Source organism: Pezoporus wallicus, unplaced genomic scaffold (assembly GCF_028554395.1).
Source record: "Pezoporus wallicus isolate ANWC-B61680 ecotype Strahan unplaced genomic scaffold, APGP_CSIRO_Pwel_v1 scaffold_6445, whole genome shotgun sequence".
NCBI lineage: Eukaryota > Metazoa > Chordata > Aves > Psittaciformes > Psittacidae > Pezoporus > Pezoporus wallicus.
Genome location: NW_026641753.1, coordinates 1277116 through 1285486, shown reverse-complemented (window position 1 = coordinate 1285486; position 8371 = coordinate 1277116). Strand labels below are relative to the sequence as shown.

Sequence of the window (8371 nt, the reverse complement as noted above, 5' to 3'; positions counted from 1 at the left end):
TTGAACAAGTCATACTGGAAGAGGCTGGAGGTGTCTCAGGAAGCCCCTACCCTCAGCAGTGCCTGGGTAAGCCTCTGTATCCTCGGGTTTGCTGCAGGCTGGATGTGCTGGAAGACGAATGCATGTCCATAGGACACTGTGAAGCTGCAGCCTTGTCCCTGGGCAGTGTGAAATGGTATTCCTGCCTGGGCTGGCCTCACAGCTGCATTCATGTGGCTCCCCCATGCTTTTCTGTCGTCAGGTTTCTTTTATTCTACTTTGTTCACTGCTAAAGTGGTGCAAATCTTCACTTCAATAAATAACCAAGGTGCAACCCCTAATGTGAATAGTTATGTCTGACCGATGGCAGTGCAGGTGAGGTCTAAAGGTACTGCTGTTTGCTAAGGGATCTCTGTGGTCCCCAAAGAGGATCTTACACAGAAATGGCCTAGCTCTGCAGTGGCCACGTATTCAAACCAGGCTAGTGATCAGCTGTCAGGTCCAGCCAAGAACTGAAGAATCTGCCAAGAGTGAACTTCCTAAGAAGCAATCAAAGAGATCTTCATGTAACAGGCAAAGCCAAACTGTTTTCAGCCTGCCCACAAATGAGACGAGAGGAGAGGGAATAGCCCCAGCTCTGTGTGTGCAGAATGGCAGATAAGTGGAGAATTTCATAAAGGAATGAGTCAGTGAAAATTGAGCTCTGATGTAAGTCCTGAGGCAATCATAAGGAAAATCTTTGGAACTAGAAGAAACTAGTGCTGAGTTTTGAGGTTCTTCTGTTGCAGCAAGGACACCAGGCTGAATGAATACCCCAAGGTATTCTGCTGCCCATGGAAGTGACAGAAGATACTCAGTCTCTCCTTCCCAGCTTGTGCAGAACTGAGTGCTGTTTCAAGCACCCTGGCTCTTGTAAATGAGTAACCTGCTGGTATCTGCGTGAAGAGTCTGTATGGAGGAGTCTCACCCATGCAGGAGACCTTGCTGCCTCAGGGAGTGCTGTCAAGATCAAACACTTTGGTCTGGATCCACCAAGAGGCAAAGCTGAGAATGTGCTTATGCGCTTTATGAGCTCAGGGCCCACTGCTTTTTACAGAAAGGGATAAATAAGTGGTTCTTTGAAGCTAATGACTTCTTTTGTCTGTATATATATGCCATAATGCCATTGCAATCCTGTAACAACCTCCCTGATGTCAGACAGGCCTTGTACACACTCACATTAATGAGCTATCGCATACGAGCTCCCTGCCTAGCGCACTCCCTCTCGCCTTTCCTCTGTTGCTCAGATTCATTTTTCTTCTGCTGGCGTGGTGCTTGCCTGCAGTGATGGGTGTGTGCCCTTTGCTCACTGGGGGTCTGGCAGTAAATCATAAGTTTTCTTTTTTTTTTTTTCCTTTTACATTCTGGAGCAGCTGCTCTGATTAGTTTGAAGCAGAACAAAAGACCTAGAAACGGGGAGAATCCTGAAGGTAAGTACTTTACTGTGGGCTTAATGTCAAGGTACAGTACACATAGCAGCTTTTCCAGAGACCATTTAAAAACTATTATCCACTGTATATTTTAAAGGCAGGACATAATTCAGACATCTGGCTGACTGTCCTTGAATGCTGATTCTTGCTCTACAATTTTATTTTTAAGAAACCTTGATCTGTGAACTTTTGAAAACATTTTATATTGCGTTCACTACTCTTAAAGGATTACTTCTGCTGTCTGAGTTGTGCCAGATTTGTGGTGACAATAACGCAGAGGAAGAAATGGCAAGCTCTATCAGAGGAGCAGTGGAAAAGTCACTTCTGTAAATTTGAGGACCGCTTAAAAGTTGTCTTCCCTTTTCACTGTAGAAAATGCTATTTCTGATATTATGGTTCTTATTACTCCAGAGAGGACATGATTCAGTGATTTCAGATCCCTGCAGAGACCATGACATTGTCATAGTACCTTTCTAAGGAATGGGGAAATGACAGTGACCTCCAGGGTACCCTCAGTAGGCAAAGCATTGCCATTCTGAAGCACCGAGTCCAGGGATTTAACATGAGGATTTAGGAAGGGAACTGGACTTGAAATGTACTTAAGAGAGCTGTCAATCAATGGTCTGTAGCTTTCAAGTCAGGCTGTTGCTCTTGAATGTACTGTTGAAGTAGTCTTTAAACTGAGTCATCCTCAGGGCACCTGTAAGTGAAATTATGGTGCTCCCTGTAGCCCTTTCCCTGCCCCTGCTCCCACCTTTCCCCAGCACACTCACTGTGTTTCTCTTGATGTTTGCTGAGTTCAGTGTTTGACCAAGTCTGTCTTCACCCTTCCAGAGAAGTGTTGTTGGGCTTGTTGCACTTGTCTTCCACCTGCTTTCTGCCAGGGAGTATTAATACTGAAAATAGAAGTTAAGCATGCGTGTTGCTTTTCCTGCAAGACAGAGTAGCACTTAATGTGCTTGGTATTCCCAAGTACCGGCATTTCTACCTAGGTAAGAAACCTTCAAGTCTGAAAAATGATAAACAGCTTCTTACAGAAATTCAGGCCAATTTTAGAATATTACTGTGTTATCACAAGCCAAAAGCATTGGCAATCAAAGGTGTTTTTGAAGCCGTTCGCTCCAGTTCTACTGGCTTGTTTTGTTTGTCTTTGATAACACTCATTGCTTTTGAGACAGCTTGGAGGGCAGGACTGGCTTAGGCATAGCAAAAAAAAAACCAAAATGCTGTATCAAAAGCCATGGTTTAGTCATTGAATATGAGATTAAATCATATCCCTTTATTTCCATAAATGTTTCTCTTTGCAGATGTACTGGGAGAGAGGAATTCAGTGCCTTAGAATGCATGGACAACAGAGGATGATACAACCTGAAAACAAATGTCTTGAAGAGTGTTTATTACCAGTCAATAAATTGGGTAAGACTGGAAAAAGTGTTTTAGCATATCTTTGCTTTGTTGACTGCTCCTGATATAGTGGCTTTTTTTTTTTTTTCTGATCTCATGCATAGGGTATGGTCACTGATGCTTAAAGAGACCTTGAAATACTGACATCAGAACTGACTTGCTGATGTGATGAATTGGAGGACTACTCAAACAGGTCACACTGTTCAAGTAGACTGGAGCAGCCTGACAGGGCAACGGGTAGGTGTACAGTACCTTTTTCTTGCCAAATGTATTTCATGTATGTGCCCTGCAGAAAACAAAGGAACCTGTTTTCTGCCAAGTATTATGTTGCATAAAAGCTAGAGGATCTTTGTGCCTATATTTGCCCTCGAGATGAAGTGAGGGCTTGAGAAGGGCTGTTGGCGTATGAGCCTCTTTGCCATACTTCTGGCTTGTGGGCTGTGCTCAGAGAAGCCAAGCCAGACTACTGCAGCTTCCCTGTCCAACCGTCCCCACTTGGAGCTTGGTGTGAGCTACCCTGGCTGGGAGCTGTGCTGCTGCAGCTACACAGTGCAGGTCATTGAACACATTTGGCTCTCTCTCCACTCCCTGGCAGGCCCATCAGCGACTGCAGCATGTGAGTGTTCAGTGCCAGGGAGGACCCTTGTGCAGACATAAGTGGGAACAGCAAAATTCTCCTTTTTCTGAATGTTAGGCTAGTCCATAGCTTCTACTTGGGTTGAAGCCCAGTTATCTTTCTGGGAAGCAAAAGAATCACACCCTAGAATCTGAATCTGACCTTGAACTTTACATTTTAGTAGTGTTGCTGGTCAGCGTGAAAGAGACACTTGTTTACAGTGTGACGTGGGTAAGTAGTTATAATACACCATTTATTTATGTGTGAACAAGGATACGAAACAACATTTAAAATTTATTATCATTGTTTTCTACCACATTTCTCCCCTCTAAAACTCTATCATCTAATTTTCACCTGAAACAGTATTTTTCTTTTCCTTTTGCCAGCTGACCTGGGAAATCCATTATTCAGCTAAACACAAGCTACCCCAAATATGTGTAGCTTCTGTCTGGAAAAGTAACTTAAGGGGTTTTGACATCAGTCCAGAGTTTCAAAGTGTTTATTGTACCCTTCCCTTCATTGTTATGATTTGCTCTGTTTTGTGGCCCAAACTATGATAATCTGAGCAGAACAGAAATGCAAACCAGGATGATTTTTACAACCAGATTTAAAAGTTCTATTGTTTGCTACAAACATAAAAAAAGTAAAGAAAGTGCTGCATAAATTTCTTCTTTTCTAGAAGCATCAGTAAAAAATGGAGAAGGGAAAAGAAAGCTGTAATAGAAAACATAGAAGATTGACATCAGTATTTGTTGATTTCTGTGTTTTATTTCCTTTTACTTTTTAAACTAGGTTTTTCAAACCATCCACTTGCAGAAATTTGCATTTTATGAGGACAAACTTTCAAAATATGATAGGATCATTTTAGGTAACTTACCTCTTTTTCCTCAGCTCATGGCATCTAAAACTAACTGTGCTCGTCATCTTCTCAGTAATTTCTTATCATTGAAGTTAAAACATAATCTAAGTTTGCACCAAATGAGCTGTTCCAAGATGAGTTTGCCAAACTGTATTCCAGTGGGATTTCTTGCAATTATGATTAGATGCTGCCAAACAAAAATGATCTGTGGAATACAAGTGAATCCAACGTTGATTAGCTTCTCTAAGTCCCACAAGAGGTTAGAACAAGCACAACTTGCATTTAATCTTTTGTCTCTGTGTCTCTGCCAACCACAGTTTTGCTAGTAGATACAGCAAATGAAAGGAGGTGAAGAGAAGAGAAATGAGGAGCTGATGAAAGACTTTTCTGTTATTATGACTGATAGGATGCTTTAGGATGTCGTTGATGCTCATCAGAGGTGGTTCTCCCATCAAAAAGTGAATTAAATAGTCAAAGGCAGCATTTGTCTTAGACTTGTCTGAGAAATTCCCAAAGGGAAAGTGCATCATATTTCCACTGTCTGTTAGTGGATTTTACATTCCTGCTCCACAAACTGTTGTGCACATGACAAAAAGCTCTCCATTTGAGCAGTTTTCCTAACAGGCTTAGCTGTTTGCTGGGTTAAGGCAAAGTTAAGATTTGTGTCTTATTTTAATTAATCCCTAACATTGCTTCCACTTCTGCTGTTGGCCAGTCAAGAGGGACAGGTGAATAGTCAATATGCTGTAGCTTTTTACCCTTTTACAAAAATATAATGCCTCCTGCATGAACATGTTACCTCTGTTGTAAGCCTGTCATGTTGTTCTTTGGGGAAGAGAATTCTTATTTTCCAATCCATATATTTATGCAGAGCAGTCAGTCCTCTTACACTGTGTACATGCGAAATGCTTAATAATTTTGTCTTCAGCCTTCAAGCATAAAAGCAAGAAAGTTACCCTATTCCAAACTTAACTGCTTGGATATGCTTTAGGTACCAAATAAGATTACTGCTTGGAAGATAGTGCATTTATCTTTCACATGAAATAACCCAGGAGAATGTCAGATGCAAAATGATTTTTGAAATCTTGGCATTTACTGCTGCTTTATACTGTCTGTGTGCACCTTTAGTCAATAGCAGTGACATTACTGTGTGAGTCCCTCCAACTGAAGGGAATTGGCACCCTATTAAAACTCTCTTTTTGCAAAGCTGAACTGGAAATATGTTACTATGCAGCTCTGTGTTTATCTCCTGAAAAGCGGTGATCAGAATCATGGCTGCTACCAGCCAGGAAAGATTTTCTCCTTGTCAGTTTATTCCTTCCTATAGCTTATCCTTTGTTTGGTGTTACCTGGCCACTGATGTCCTCCTCATTCCTTTCACAACAGGCTCTTTCTGCTTTGGCTTTTGTCCTCTGTAAATGCAGCCCTGCCAAATCTCTGGGATGAGCTCCCTTCCGTGCTTGGCTGTTGCAGCATCAGCATCTCACATCCTTGTGGATCAGTGCTTCCGCCTCTCTCTGCTCCAGCAACGTGGGTGCTGCTGGCAGAGCAGCATGCGGAGAGCATGGGGCCCTGGGCAGCAGGAGACTGTGGCTGGAGACAGTGGATGCAGCATGGAAGTGGGTGATGCTCTGCAGCACCTACAGATTTGCAGCCCTGATGATCTGTTACTGTCACCTGGTCTTCGGGAGGCTGGGTGCTTGTGCCTCGCTGCAGGTGGGTTATCTATCAGCTTTGCATCATTGTCTGCTGAAATTAATTGCTAGGAAGGCTTGATGGTGTTTTCAGAGAGATGGACCTAGTTTTCAGCCTTATTTCCTCTTGCTTAGGATGGTCATCGCAGGGTCACCTCTGAGAAGCATATATACAACACACATAGTTTTCACATCTGGCCATTCTTCCTAAAGATCAAACCTGACTCTGTGCTGCTATATGCAAAATACTATACATAAAGCCAAAAAATGGGACATTACATAGCTGTAAATGTTCTCATCCTGGTGTCTTCCCATTCAGGCAGTAAAAATGTGAGAACCATGGAGATTCAGAAGCAGAGGTCTGTGGCAAGACTGAGGGTCTCCTGATGATAGCCATGGACAATGGTCACTTCTGGAACTAGCTGTTCTTAGTGGCAGAGTTTATTAGGGCAATATATGTCTCCTAAATTATGCTGCTCACTTTGTACCCCAGCTCTGCCAAGCAAGCTGCTCAGATGGGAGCTTTACAATTTCTGCTGTTTCAAGTCAAAACGAAGTTATCTTACTTGACTGAGGCAGGACAGAGTGCAAAGCACTCACCTGGCAGACCCAGAGATGGTTTGGAGGCCAGAAGAGAGCAGCTGGGAGGACAGTCTCTGCTACTGGCATTCTGTTGTGGTTTAATCCCAGCTGGCAACTAAGCCCCATGCAGCTGCTCTCTCATTCCCGTGGAACAGGGGAGAGAATTGAAAGGGTAAAAGTAAGAAAATTCCTGGGTTGAGATAAAGACAGGTTAATAGGTAAAACAAAAACTACACACACAAGCAATGCCAGACAAGGAATTCAGGTGTTCAGCCATCCCCAAGACAGCAGGGATGTCACACGTAACAGTGACTTGGGAAGACAAATGCCATCACTCCCAACATCCCTCCTTCTCCATCAGCTTCCCATGCCAAGCATGACGCCACATGGTCTGGGATATGCCCAGGGTCAGTCAGGGTCAGCTGTCCTGCTGTCCTCCCAACCCCTGGGGCACCCCCAGCCTTCTCACTGGTGGGGTTGGGTGAGGAGCAGAAAAGACCTTGACCCTGTGTAAGCGCTGCTCAGCAGTAAGGAACATCCCTGTGTTATCTGCACTGTTCTTGGCACAGATCCAAACCATCGCCCCATGCCAGCTCCTGTGGAGAAAATTAACTCTATCCCAGCCCAAACCAGTGTGCAGCCAGATGAGAATGTTCAGCCACAATAATTGTAAGGGATGTGCATGAATCCATGCAAGATTGATTAAAACTGATTAAGGAATTGTACCTGGGGGCCATTCCAAAGTTGAATGAAGTCAGTGGAGAAGTCTTTTTCACTGCATTCTCTGGCATTAGATTAAAGCTCCATAACACCCCATTGTGAAATAATTTGGTTAGCAGAAAGAATGGAGAGATTTAATGTACCAAAGATTAGAGAACTAAATGGGATTCCAGGTGATGGATTCAGTTTCTGGCTCTCCACAGATGTACTGCTTGACATTGCCCAAGTTCATCAGTAACTCTTAGGACATCCCTTCCTAGTATAAACAGGTATGACAGTGTGAATAATTTCTCTCCCATTTTTATCAGTGAGGGAGATGTGTGAATGGCTGTGTGGTTCTGAGTTACCAGCTGGGCTTAAACCATCACAGTGGATCATTCCTGCTCCGTATTCAGCTCCATGAATGCTACCTTCCTCTTTTCATACTGAGCTTATTGGAAGATTGACAGCTGTATGTCGCATTACTCTTGTCTGTGAAATGGATTATTTTCCTCAATAGGCTGAGATGAGATCAGAATAAGGGAAACAAAATTAGTTAAAAAAAACTAGTCAGTGGTATGGTCTTTTTTTATGAGCAATGTACATATTCATAGATCGTAGCATAATAATTAAGGGGTTTTGATGTATTACAAAATGCTGAAGAAGTCTAATGATACTGCTTTATCTCTTCAAAGTTCAAATATAAATCCATGGTATCATTAAGTACAGCTTCACCTAAGTGTATATTTCAAAGTCCATGGGAAGTTTAATTTCTCAGCTTTCAATCTTTTAATTCAGCTAAAAAGTGCCTTCAGTAAGTGACCTGATAAATAATTTAAAAAAAAAAAAAAAAAAAGCACTTTTACACTGTAATCATGCCAGGAGGAATGAAAGAGTAGCTAAAGTGTCAGAGGTTATAAACTGCAGCAAAGGTATTAGCATCTTGGTGAAGAAGTCTGTGTCAGAGAGAGAAGCGAGGTCTCCTGGCAAGATACTGACTCTTTCTAATTAGTTAAAAGATTCATACAGGCAGTAAAAATGGGCCAGTTTATTGATTTTTTTTTTTTTG

General features: G+C 42.5%; 1 protein-coding gene across 1 annotated transcript in view; it reads left to right on the top strand.

The window, feature by feature from the left end:
• Positions 1 to 2750: 2750 nt before the first annotated feature.
• Positions 2751 to 8371, top strand: part of IL1RAPL2 (interleukin 1 receptor accessory protein like 2) — a 372128-nt gene continuing 366507 nt past the window's right edge. Inside the window, exon 1 of the mRNA XM_057425174.1 lies at positions 2751 to 2864. The gene's annotated coding sequence lies outside the window, so the exon portion shown is untranslated. The remainder of the gene's footprint in view (positions 2865 to 8371) is intronic.